We start from the raw sequence: 8,427 nt of genomic DNA, 5'->3' as shown, positions 1-8,427 counted from the left end.
TGTTGTAAATCAGGAACAAAAACAAAGTTGCTGATATAGCCCAGGCGGTCTGGCAGCATCTGTGAAGGAAAAAAGTTAACGTTTCGGGTGCAGTGACCTGAAATGTTAACTGTTTTTTCCTTCACGGATGCTGCCAGACCGGCTGAGCTTTTCCAGCAACTTGGTCACTCATTTTAAAAGTGGCCTAACAAACCATCTAGTTCATAAATGGTGCTTCTACTTGCAATGCATCAATTCCTATGAATGAATAAGAATTAAAAATTGCACAAAAAAGATGTGGATCATAAGATAATCAAGGTGAGTGGCAAGCACATGCATGGAGATAATTTGTATGAAATACAGAAGCGTAGCACAAACGATACTACCCCGATCTCCGAGCGAAGAAACATCCCCCTTGCTCCAGAGGTGTATGCTAACAGATAGTTTTTAGGAAACATATTCCACCTGCTGAAGGATAGGGATGTCTGTGGCACTGTGGCAGTGTCCCCATCTTTGATAAAGGGGACCCAGGTTCAAATCCAACCTGCCCTGAAGTGTGTTATAACATCTTCGAACAGGATTTTTAGGGAGAATTATTTCACGTACTGAAGTAAGGGGGGCTTGTGGCAAGTTGTAGTGTTGTGTCCAAAGCTCTGAGACAGGAGATCCATGTTAACATCTCACCTGTAATAAATACCCAAACAGGGTTTAAAATAAAATTCGACACACTGAGGTGATTGCCACAAGGGGGAGACTTGTGCTCAAGTTGCAGCCAAGAGAGAAGTTGCAGTGATAGTTAGGGTTTTAGGAAAGTTGCTTCGAAAGGAGCCAGTGTCTAAGTCCAGCCCGGCGCCCTGAGAGCACGCCCCGAGCTAACAAACAGAACCTTACCCCTCCCTAGAGCTCTGCAAATCCAGAGCCGGAGAGCTTCTTCGATTCCAGGTGAGAGGGGAGGGGAGGGGACAGAACAAGTCCCCACCTCTCAAGGACAACCAAAGGGAAAAGAAACCAGCCGACGTTAACGTGTATATTTTACAGCGAGGACAGAAAAGCAGCGGAAGAGACGGTCTCGATCAGCCTCTCTGCTGCTTTCATCCTGTAACTGACCTGAAACTGACCAAGGTGAGTGACGCTACTTACACACACACACACACACACACAGAGTTCACCTTCACTCTGAAGAGTCGCGAAAGATTCGTGAAGCTGATTAGCATCTTTGATTTTTATTTTTCAAAAGAAATTCAGGACTTGGAAGACTGGGAAATCTGTGCTTAAGGCGCGGGAAGTTGACAGGTCTCCAAGTTTAACACAAAACAACTTGAAAAAGACATCCCGGTGACTGGGGAAGGGGGAGATCGGCTTGTCAGAAAGTTTTTCCAATGTTAGGTTGATTTCATTTGTCCTCTAAAAGGAGCATTCTTAGCTCAGATCAAATTCTGGAGTTAAATGAAAACGAAAGGGAGCGAGGATTTGGGGTATGGGCAGGGAAGATCTGATGTTTATGATTAGACTTGTTGTAAATATTCTGGATTCTGCCCGTTGAATATAATAACGTAGCTTTGCTGTGGTTTGGCAATTCCAGTTTTCTAATCCTTTCTTCCTCCCCCTCCCAGCATAGAGATATTCCTAAATCATGGTTCAAGTGGCCTCATGGTACAGGGTCTGCACCGACCTTTTTTATCAGAGGGGAGGGAACAAGAGAATCACACAAAATGGAGATTTTTTTAACTGCTTTCTTTCTGAGCTAGTAATTGTCAAGACTTTGTCAATCTGTAAACTCATTCCATGGCATCACTCAATCTGTAATGTTTTAACTGTCAGGGTCTCCTGGGACATTCCTTGCTGTTAAGACTGAACCAGTTAACCACAGCTCCCTTCCCCCTCCATCTCAGAAAGTAATACCTATCATCTTAATCTTTGCAAACCAACATATCTCCTGTTTTAGTGATAATGGGAACTGCAGATGCTGGAGAATCCAAGATAATAAAATGTGAGGCTGGATGAACACAGCAGGCCAAGCAGCATCCCAGGAGCACAAAAGCTGACGTTTCGGGCCTAGACCCTTCATCAGAGAGGGGGATGGGGTGAGGGTTCTGGAATAAATAGGGAGAGAGGGGGAGGCGGACCGAAGATGGAGAGAAAAGAAGATAGGTGGAGAGGAGAGTATAGGTGGGGAGGTAGGGAAGGGATAGGTCAGTCCAGGGAAGACGGACAGGTCAAGGAGGTGGGATGAGGTTATTAGGTAGGAGATGGAGGTGCAGGCTTGGGGTGGGAGGAAGGGCTGGGTGAGAAGAAGAACAGGTTAGGGAGGCAGAGACAGGTTGGACTGGTTTTGGGATGCAGTGGGTGGAGGGGAAGAGCTGGGCTGGTTGTGTGGTGCAGTGCGGGGAGGGGACGAACTGGGTTGGTTTTGGGATGCGGTGGGGGAAGGGGAGATTTTGAAGCTGGTGAAGTCCACATCCCAAAACCAGTCCAACCTGTCTCTGCCTCCCTAAACTGTTCTTCCTCTCACCCAGCCCCTTCCTCCCACCCCAAGCCGCACCTCCATTTCCTACCTACTAACCTCATCCCGTCTCCTTGACCTGTCCGTCTTCCCTGGACTGACCTATCCCCTCCCTACCTCCCCACCTATACTCTCCTCTCCACCTATCTTCTTTTCTCTCCATCTGCGGTCCGCCTCCCCCTCTCTCCCTATTTATTCCTCCTGTTTTACTGTGAATGATATCTGTAAGAGCAGAAACAGGCTCATTTAGTCTGCTCTGTCATTCCATGGGCTGATCTGAGAATCCTCAACTCCACTTTCCTGCCATCTCCCCTTAAACTCTAGATTTCCTTACTGATTAAATATCTGTCTTGTCTCAGGCTTAATGAACCAGCCTTAACAGCCATCTGTCCTGGGCCAGATTCTACCTGTGGTTCAAACTGGTTAGTCAGATCCATTTGTAACCCTTTTGGGAGCTGGGACTGTTCTTAAATCTTTAGCTCTGAAACAGCAATCGCTGAGGTATAGCTTTGGCCAAAGTATGTAGCAAGCGTACTCCCTGCCTCACAGACCCGCACTCTCAGACCCTACTATCCCCTCCCCAACCCCTCCATCCACCCAGGTGTCTTGTCCCTGAGGGACTGTGATGATTTTCCTGCTTCAAAATGGAACGCAGTGAGAAAAGTTTGGGAAGCATTGTTGTTGTTGTATCCTAAAAATTCCCTTCTACTGTGAGTACAACCACTTTAACTCTATTCTCTCCCCTTCTTAAAGCTTTCTGTAAGCTTTCAGATTTCCCCTGGTGCAAGTTAATATGAACTTTCAGCTAGTCAGAGCTTTTAATGCTGGCTGTTGAAGGTAAGACCCTCCTGGGTTTATGGATGAGAAAGACTTTTATGTTCCCAATCGCAACTATGAATTGAGGTCACAAATCTACAAATATTTTGTAATGCCCAGAATGAAGGAACTATCTTATTGAGTAACTCTTAGAATCGGATTACCAACTGGTGCAGGCTGAAGAAATGCTTGTGCTGATTTTGAAGAGAAGAATTAACAATCTGAGTTAATTTGCTACATCACACTTACAGTTAAAACCTTTGTGAGTTTATGCTTTTTCCTACCTCTCTCAATTGGAGAGATATTTAGAGCCTTTTTTTATTGCAGTAGTGGTCAGTTATGGGATGTGTGGTTTGTATTTTTAACCCGTCCTGGGAGATCCAGTGCTATTTTAGTTGAAACCCAGTGTTAACAAGCAGATGTCAATGACACAATTGTGCAATACTGCACATTTCTGAAATTGGCAGTTGCAGAGATGACTAACTAATTTTAAGGTTCTCTGAGTGTATGTGCTTGCTGAGAAGGAGTGCCTCTTGTTTTTTTTGTGCCACTTCCTGCCAAGTTTCTTCCCTGTCTCTGATCTCATTTAAGATCTGAATCCTGTTGGATTGCTAGTGCGTACTGTTTCGCAGCTGTGAGGAACCTAATGAAACCTATCAGTAAGCATCAGTGACAGAGTGCTTTGGACAATTATGAGGTGATCTGGGAGATGTGTGTGGTTTTGTTTTAAGGTAAGTCATGTATGACTCACCTGGTTACATATCTTGAGGGAAGAGTATAATTATCAAGGTTGACACAAAGCAAGGTTTACTAATGGTGTGTGCATTCAGAAAGCTTTCCATAACATTCCACACAAAACGTTGTTGGAAAAAATGAAGGCATGTGGGTTGTTTTCTGCTTTAACATGCTAAGTAGGGGACAGGGAGTAGCGTTAATGGGGCTGTCCTCAGGGTACGAGGGGATCTATCGGATACAACAACCGTGCTCCCCAAACTATTCTCACTGCATTCCATTTTGAGGTATGAAAATCATCATGGTCCCTCAGGGATGAGGTACACGGGTTGAGGGAGGTGAAGGGTACGGTAGGGTCTGAGAGTGTGGGGTCTGTGAGGCAGGGAGTACACTTGTTATAATTTGGTCAAAGCTGAGCCTCAGCTATGGCTGCCTCAGAGCTCATAGCCCTGACATTTCAGCTTCTCTACTCCACTTGGAGTCCCATCCTCTGACTTTGGGAAGCCTGATATAGGCATGGAGGGCTGCAGCACAGGAAAAAGGCCATTCAGCCCATCGAGTCTGTGAAATTCAAAACCAAGCACTGAAGTATTTTAATCTGGTTCCCTAACACTTGGCTTATAGCCTTGGTGTTGCAAACTTTATATCTAAATACTTCTCAAATGTTATGAGGGCTTCTGTCTCTACCACCCTTATAGGCAGTGAGTTCCATATTCCCGACCACCCTTTGGGTGAAAAGAAAATTCTGCACATTACCTCTAAATCCCTCCCTTTGTCTTAATGTCCCCAGTCATTGATCTCTCCTCCATGGATACAGGTTTCTTCCTGTCTTCCCTGACTATTTCCCTCATAATTTTATTCTCAATCATGTCCCCCACCCTTCGGCTCCAAGAAAAACAACCCCAATCTGTCCAATCTCTCTCCCCAACTGAAACTCTTCAACCCAGGCAACATCCTGATAAATCTCCTCTGCACCCCCTCCAGTGCTATCACATCCCTTCTATAAACTGCCATGGACTAAGCAATGTTTTACACAGTTATATAACCAATAGCATTACTCAGGCATCTGCTTTGGGGCCTCAGTTTTTTATGAAGGAATAAGAGAGTTACACGGTCATGACTTTCGGAGAGATAGTAGCGAGGGCAAAGGAGACAGGTAAGCTAGGAAGGAGGACAAAAAGATTAAGAACACAGGAAAACCAGGTGAAGTTAAACTCAGTCATGGAGGGAGCCATCCACTCTTGATGTAAGAAAGATAAATCCGAGCATTTTACGAATGGTTGTAAAACTGGAAACTGTGGGGGAACAAAGATGTTTGAGATTCCAAATGGACAAATCCCTCAAAGCTAGTAGATAGGCTGAAAGAGTAATCAAAAAGGCAGATGTGACATTGAGTATGAGGGTAGGTAACAACAGGATAAAGTTATAAACTCAGCTTTGCATAGAATCTTGGTCAGCCGTCGTGGAGAGTCCTGCAATCAATTTTAGACACTGCATCTAAAGAAGGATCCAAAAGCTTTGGGAGACAGTGTAGTTCAGATTTACCAGAACCACATTGGGGCCAGGAGGGTTATATTGTCAAGATGTGTGGTTGCATCAACTTGCCTTGATTGTAGAAGATTGAGCTGACTGAGGTTTTTAAAATGTTAATAGGGATACAATATTGGACTGTGTTATGACCCCTACAGAGATTGGTGACTTTTGAAGAGAGATACGGAGCTGAATTTTACAACCTCCCTGTTTGAAAGTGGCTGTGGGGCTTGTAAAATAGGTTGTGTGGTCTTCACACATAACCTTCTAGCACTGTCCAGCACCAGCCCAAACCTGCCTTCCATGTGACTGGGGAAGGGAAGGCGTCAGGTAGCCTCTCCTCCTTTGGGTCTAGAGAAGTTCTTAAGTAGTCAATGAATGGCTCAAAGGTAGGAGACAGAGGCTGATAATGGAGGGTTGCTTTTCAAACCGGAGGCCTGTGACCACTGGTGTGCCACAAGGATTGGAGCTGGGTCCAGTGCTTTTCGACATTTATATAAATGATTTGGATGTGAACATAGGAGGAATGGTTAGTATGTTTATAGATGATACAAACATTGGAAGTGTAGTGGACAGCGAAGAAGATTATCTCAGGGTACAATGGGATCTTGATCAGTTGGGACAATGGGCCGAGGTGTGGCAGATGGAGTTTAATTTAGATAAATGTGAGATGCTGCAGCTTGAAAAGAAAAATCAGAGCAAGATTTATACGATTGATGGAAAGGTCCTGGGGGCAGTTTCTGAACAGAGAGACTTTGGAGTGCAGCATCACAGTTCCTTGAAAGTGGAGCCGCAGGTAGACAGGACAGTGAAGAAAGTATGCTTCCCCTTGTTGGTCAGTGCATTGAGTATAGGAGTTGGGAGGTCATGTTTAAGCTGTACAGGGCATTGGTTTGGCCACTTTTGGAATACTGCATGCAATTCTGATCACCCTGCTATAGAAAGGATGTTGTGCAACTTGAAAGAGTTCAGAAAAGATTTACAAGGATGTTGCCAGGGTTGGAGGGTTTGACCTGTAGGGAGAGTCCAAACAGGCTGGGGCTATTTTCCCTGGAGCGTCGGAGGTTGAGGGATGACCTTATGGAAGTTTATAAAATTCACTGCTTCCTCTTCTATATCCAAGTGTTCAAGTTTGCACCTTACTTTTATGGAGATCAGATTTTGAGTGAGCATCTGCATAATAAGCAGATTGCATGGGCTTGTCTTCAGACAGATTTTGACAAAGGTTAACCCTGCCCCAACCCTGGGCTTTTCCATTTTACCTTGAATTGAGGGAGTCAGTTTAAAACATAACCGTCTATTTAATACAGTGCATTCAGCTAACTTATTTCCACAAGCAAAAGAATCAGGAATGAATAAATCACAATGGAGGTGGCACAGTGGCTCAGTGGTTAACACTGCAGCCTCACAGCACCAGGGACCCAGGTTTGATTCCCACCTTGGGTGGCTGTCTGTGTGGGGTTTGCACATTCTCCCCGTGTCTGCGCGGGTTTGCTCCGGTTTCCTCCCACAGTCCAATGATGTGCAGGCTAGGTGGATTGGCCATGCTAAATTGCCTGTAGTGTTCAGGGGTGTGTGGGTTATAGGGGAATGGGCCTGGGTGGGATGCTTCAAGGGGCGGTGTGGACTTGTTGGGCCAAAGGGCCTGTTTCCACACTGTAGGGAATCTAATCTATCTATCAATCTTAAAACCAAAGCTAAACCATTTAAGAGTGAAATTAGGAAGCACTTTTACGACTGAAGTTAGCAGGATTCTCAAACTCTTTTCAAGACTATGTGTGAGGGATTTTTCAAGACTGTGAATCATAGATAATATTTTAGGTAAGTGTAACAAGTGTATGGAGATAATGTGAGTAAAGGGGGAGAAGAGATGGATGAGCCATGATTTAAATGTTTGGAGGATTAAGCTCAATGGCCTAATCCAATGAGGGGTGGCCTTATCGGGGTTTACAAAATTATGAGGGGCATAGATTAGTTAAATAGCCAAGGTCTTTTCCCCAGGATAAGGGAGTCAAAAACTAGAGGGCATAGGTTTAAGGTGAGAGTGAAAAGATTTAAAAGGGACCTGAGGGGCAACTTTTTCATACAGTAGGTGGTGAGGGTACGGAATGAGCTGCCAGAGGAAGTGGTGGAGGCTGGTACAGTTACAAAATTTAAAAGGCATTTGGATGGGTACTTGAACAGGAAAAAGTTTAGTGGGATATGGGCCAATTGCAGGAAAATGGGATAGTTCAGTTTAGGAAGGGCCTGTTCCCATGCTGTATGACTCTATGACTTTATAGTATTGTCAACTAATACCACATGCCATGTTCAATGTTTCAATTGTTCTGTGCTTGATAATGAGCCTGTGGTCATTACTCACTGTGCTTGGAGAAAAGTCACAAAATTGCTGTAGTTTGGGAGGTGCAAGGATGCAGACATGTAGATGCAGAGACAATTTAAAACACTTGTGAAAATAATCCGTTGTACACTTGGAAAATGGTATAATTTATCTGTTTTTCAAACTTTTAAGATGGACAACATAGTGGCACAGTGATTAGCACTGCTGCCTCACAGTGTCACAGACCTGGGTTCAATTCTAGCCTCAGGTGACTGTGTGGAGTTCGTATGATCTCCCAATGTCTGTGCGGGCTTCCTCCCACAGTCCAAAGATGTGTAGGTTAGGTGGATTGGCCATGCTAAATTGCCTGTAGTGTCCAGGGATATGCAGCTTAGGTGGATTAACCATGAGAAATGCAGGGTTACAGGAATAAGGTGGAATGCTCTTAGGACGATTGGTGCCGAATGGCCTGCAGGAATTTTGCTAACAAGAAGTGAGCGTAAGAAAATTTTCAATGAGACTGGGGAAAGAAACCATGGGGTTTTGA

General features: G+C 44.7%; 1 protein-coding gene across 1 annotated transcript in view; it reads left to right on the top strand.

The window, feature by feature from the left end:
- The first annotated feature begins 818 nt into the window (after positions 1–818).
- mst1rb (macrophage stimulating 1 receptor b) overlaps positions 819–8,427 on the top strand; it is a 148,089-nt gene continuing 140,480 nt past the window's right edge. Inside the window, exon 1 of the mRNA XM_059649768.1 lies at positions 819–1,101. The gene's annotated coding sequence lies outside the window, so the exon portion shown is untranslated. The remainder of the gene's footprint in view (positions 1,102–8,427) is intronic.

Source organism: Stegostoma tigrinum, chromosome 11, assembly GCF_030684315.1.
Source record: "Stegostoma tigrinum isolate sSteTig4 chromosome 11, sSteTig4.hap1, whole genome shotgun sequence".
Classification (NCBI taxonomy): domain Eukaryota; kingdom Metazoa; phylum Chordata; class Chondrichthyes; order Orectolobiformes; family Stegostomatidae; genus Stegostoma; species Stegostoma tigrinum.
Note: the sequence above shows the minus strand (reverse complement) of the source record. Positions and strands in the feature narration are given on the sequence as shown.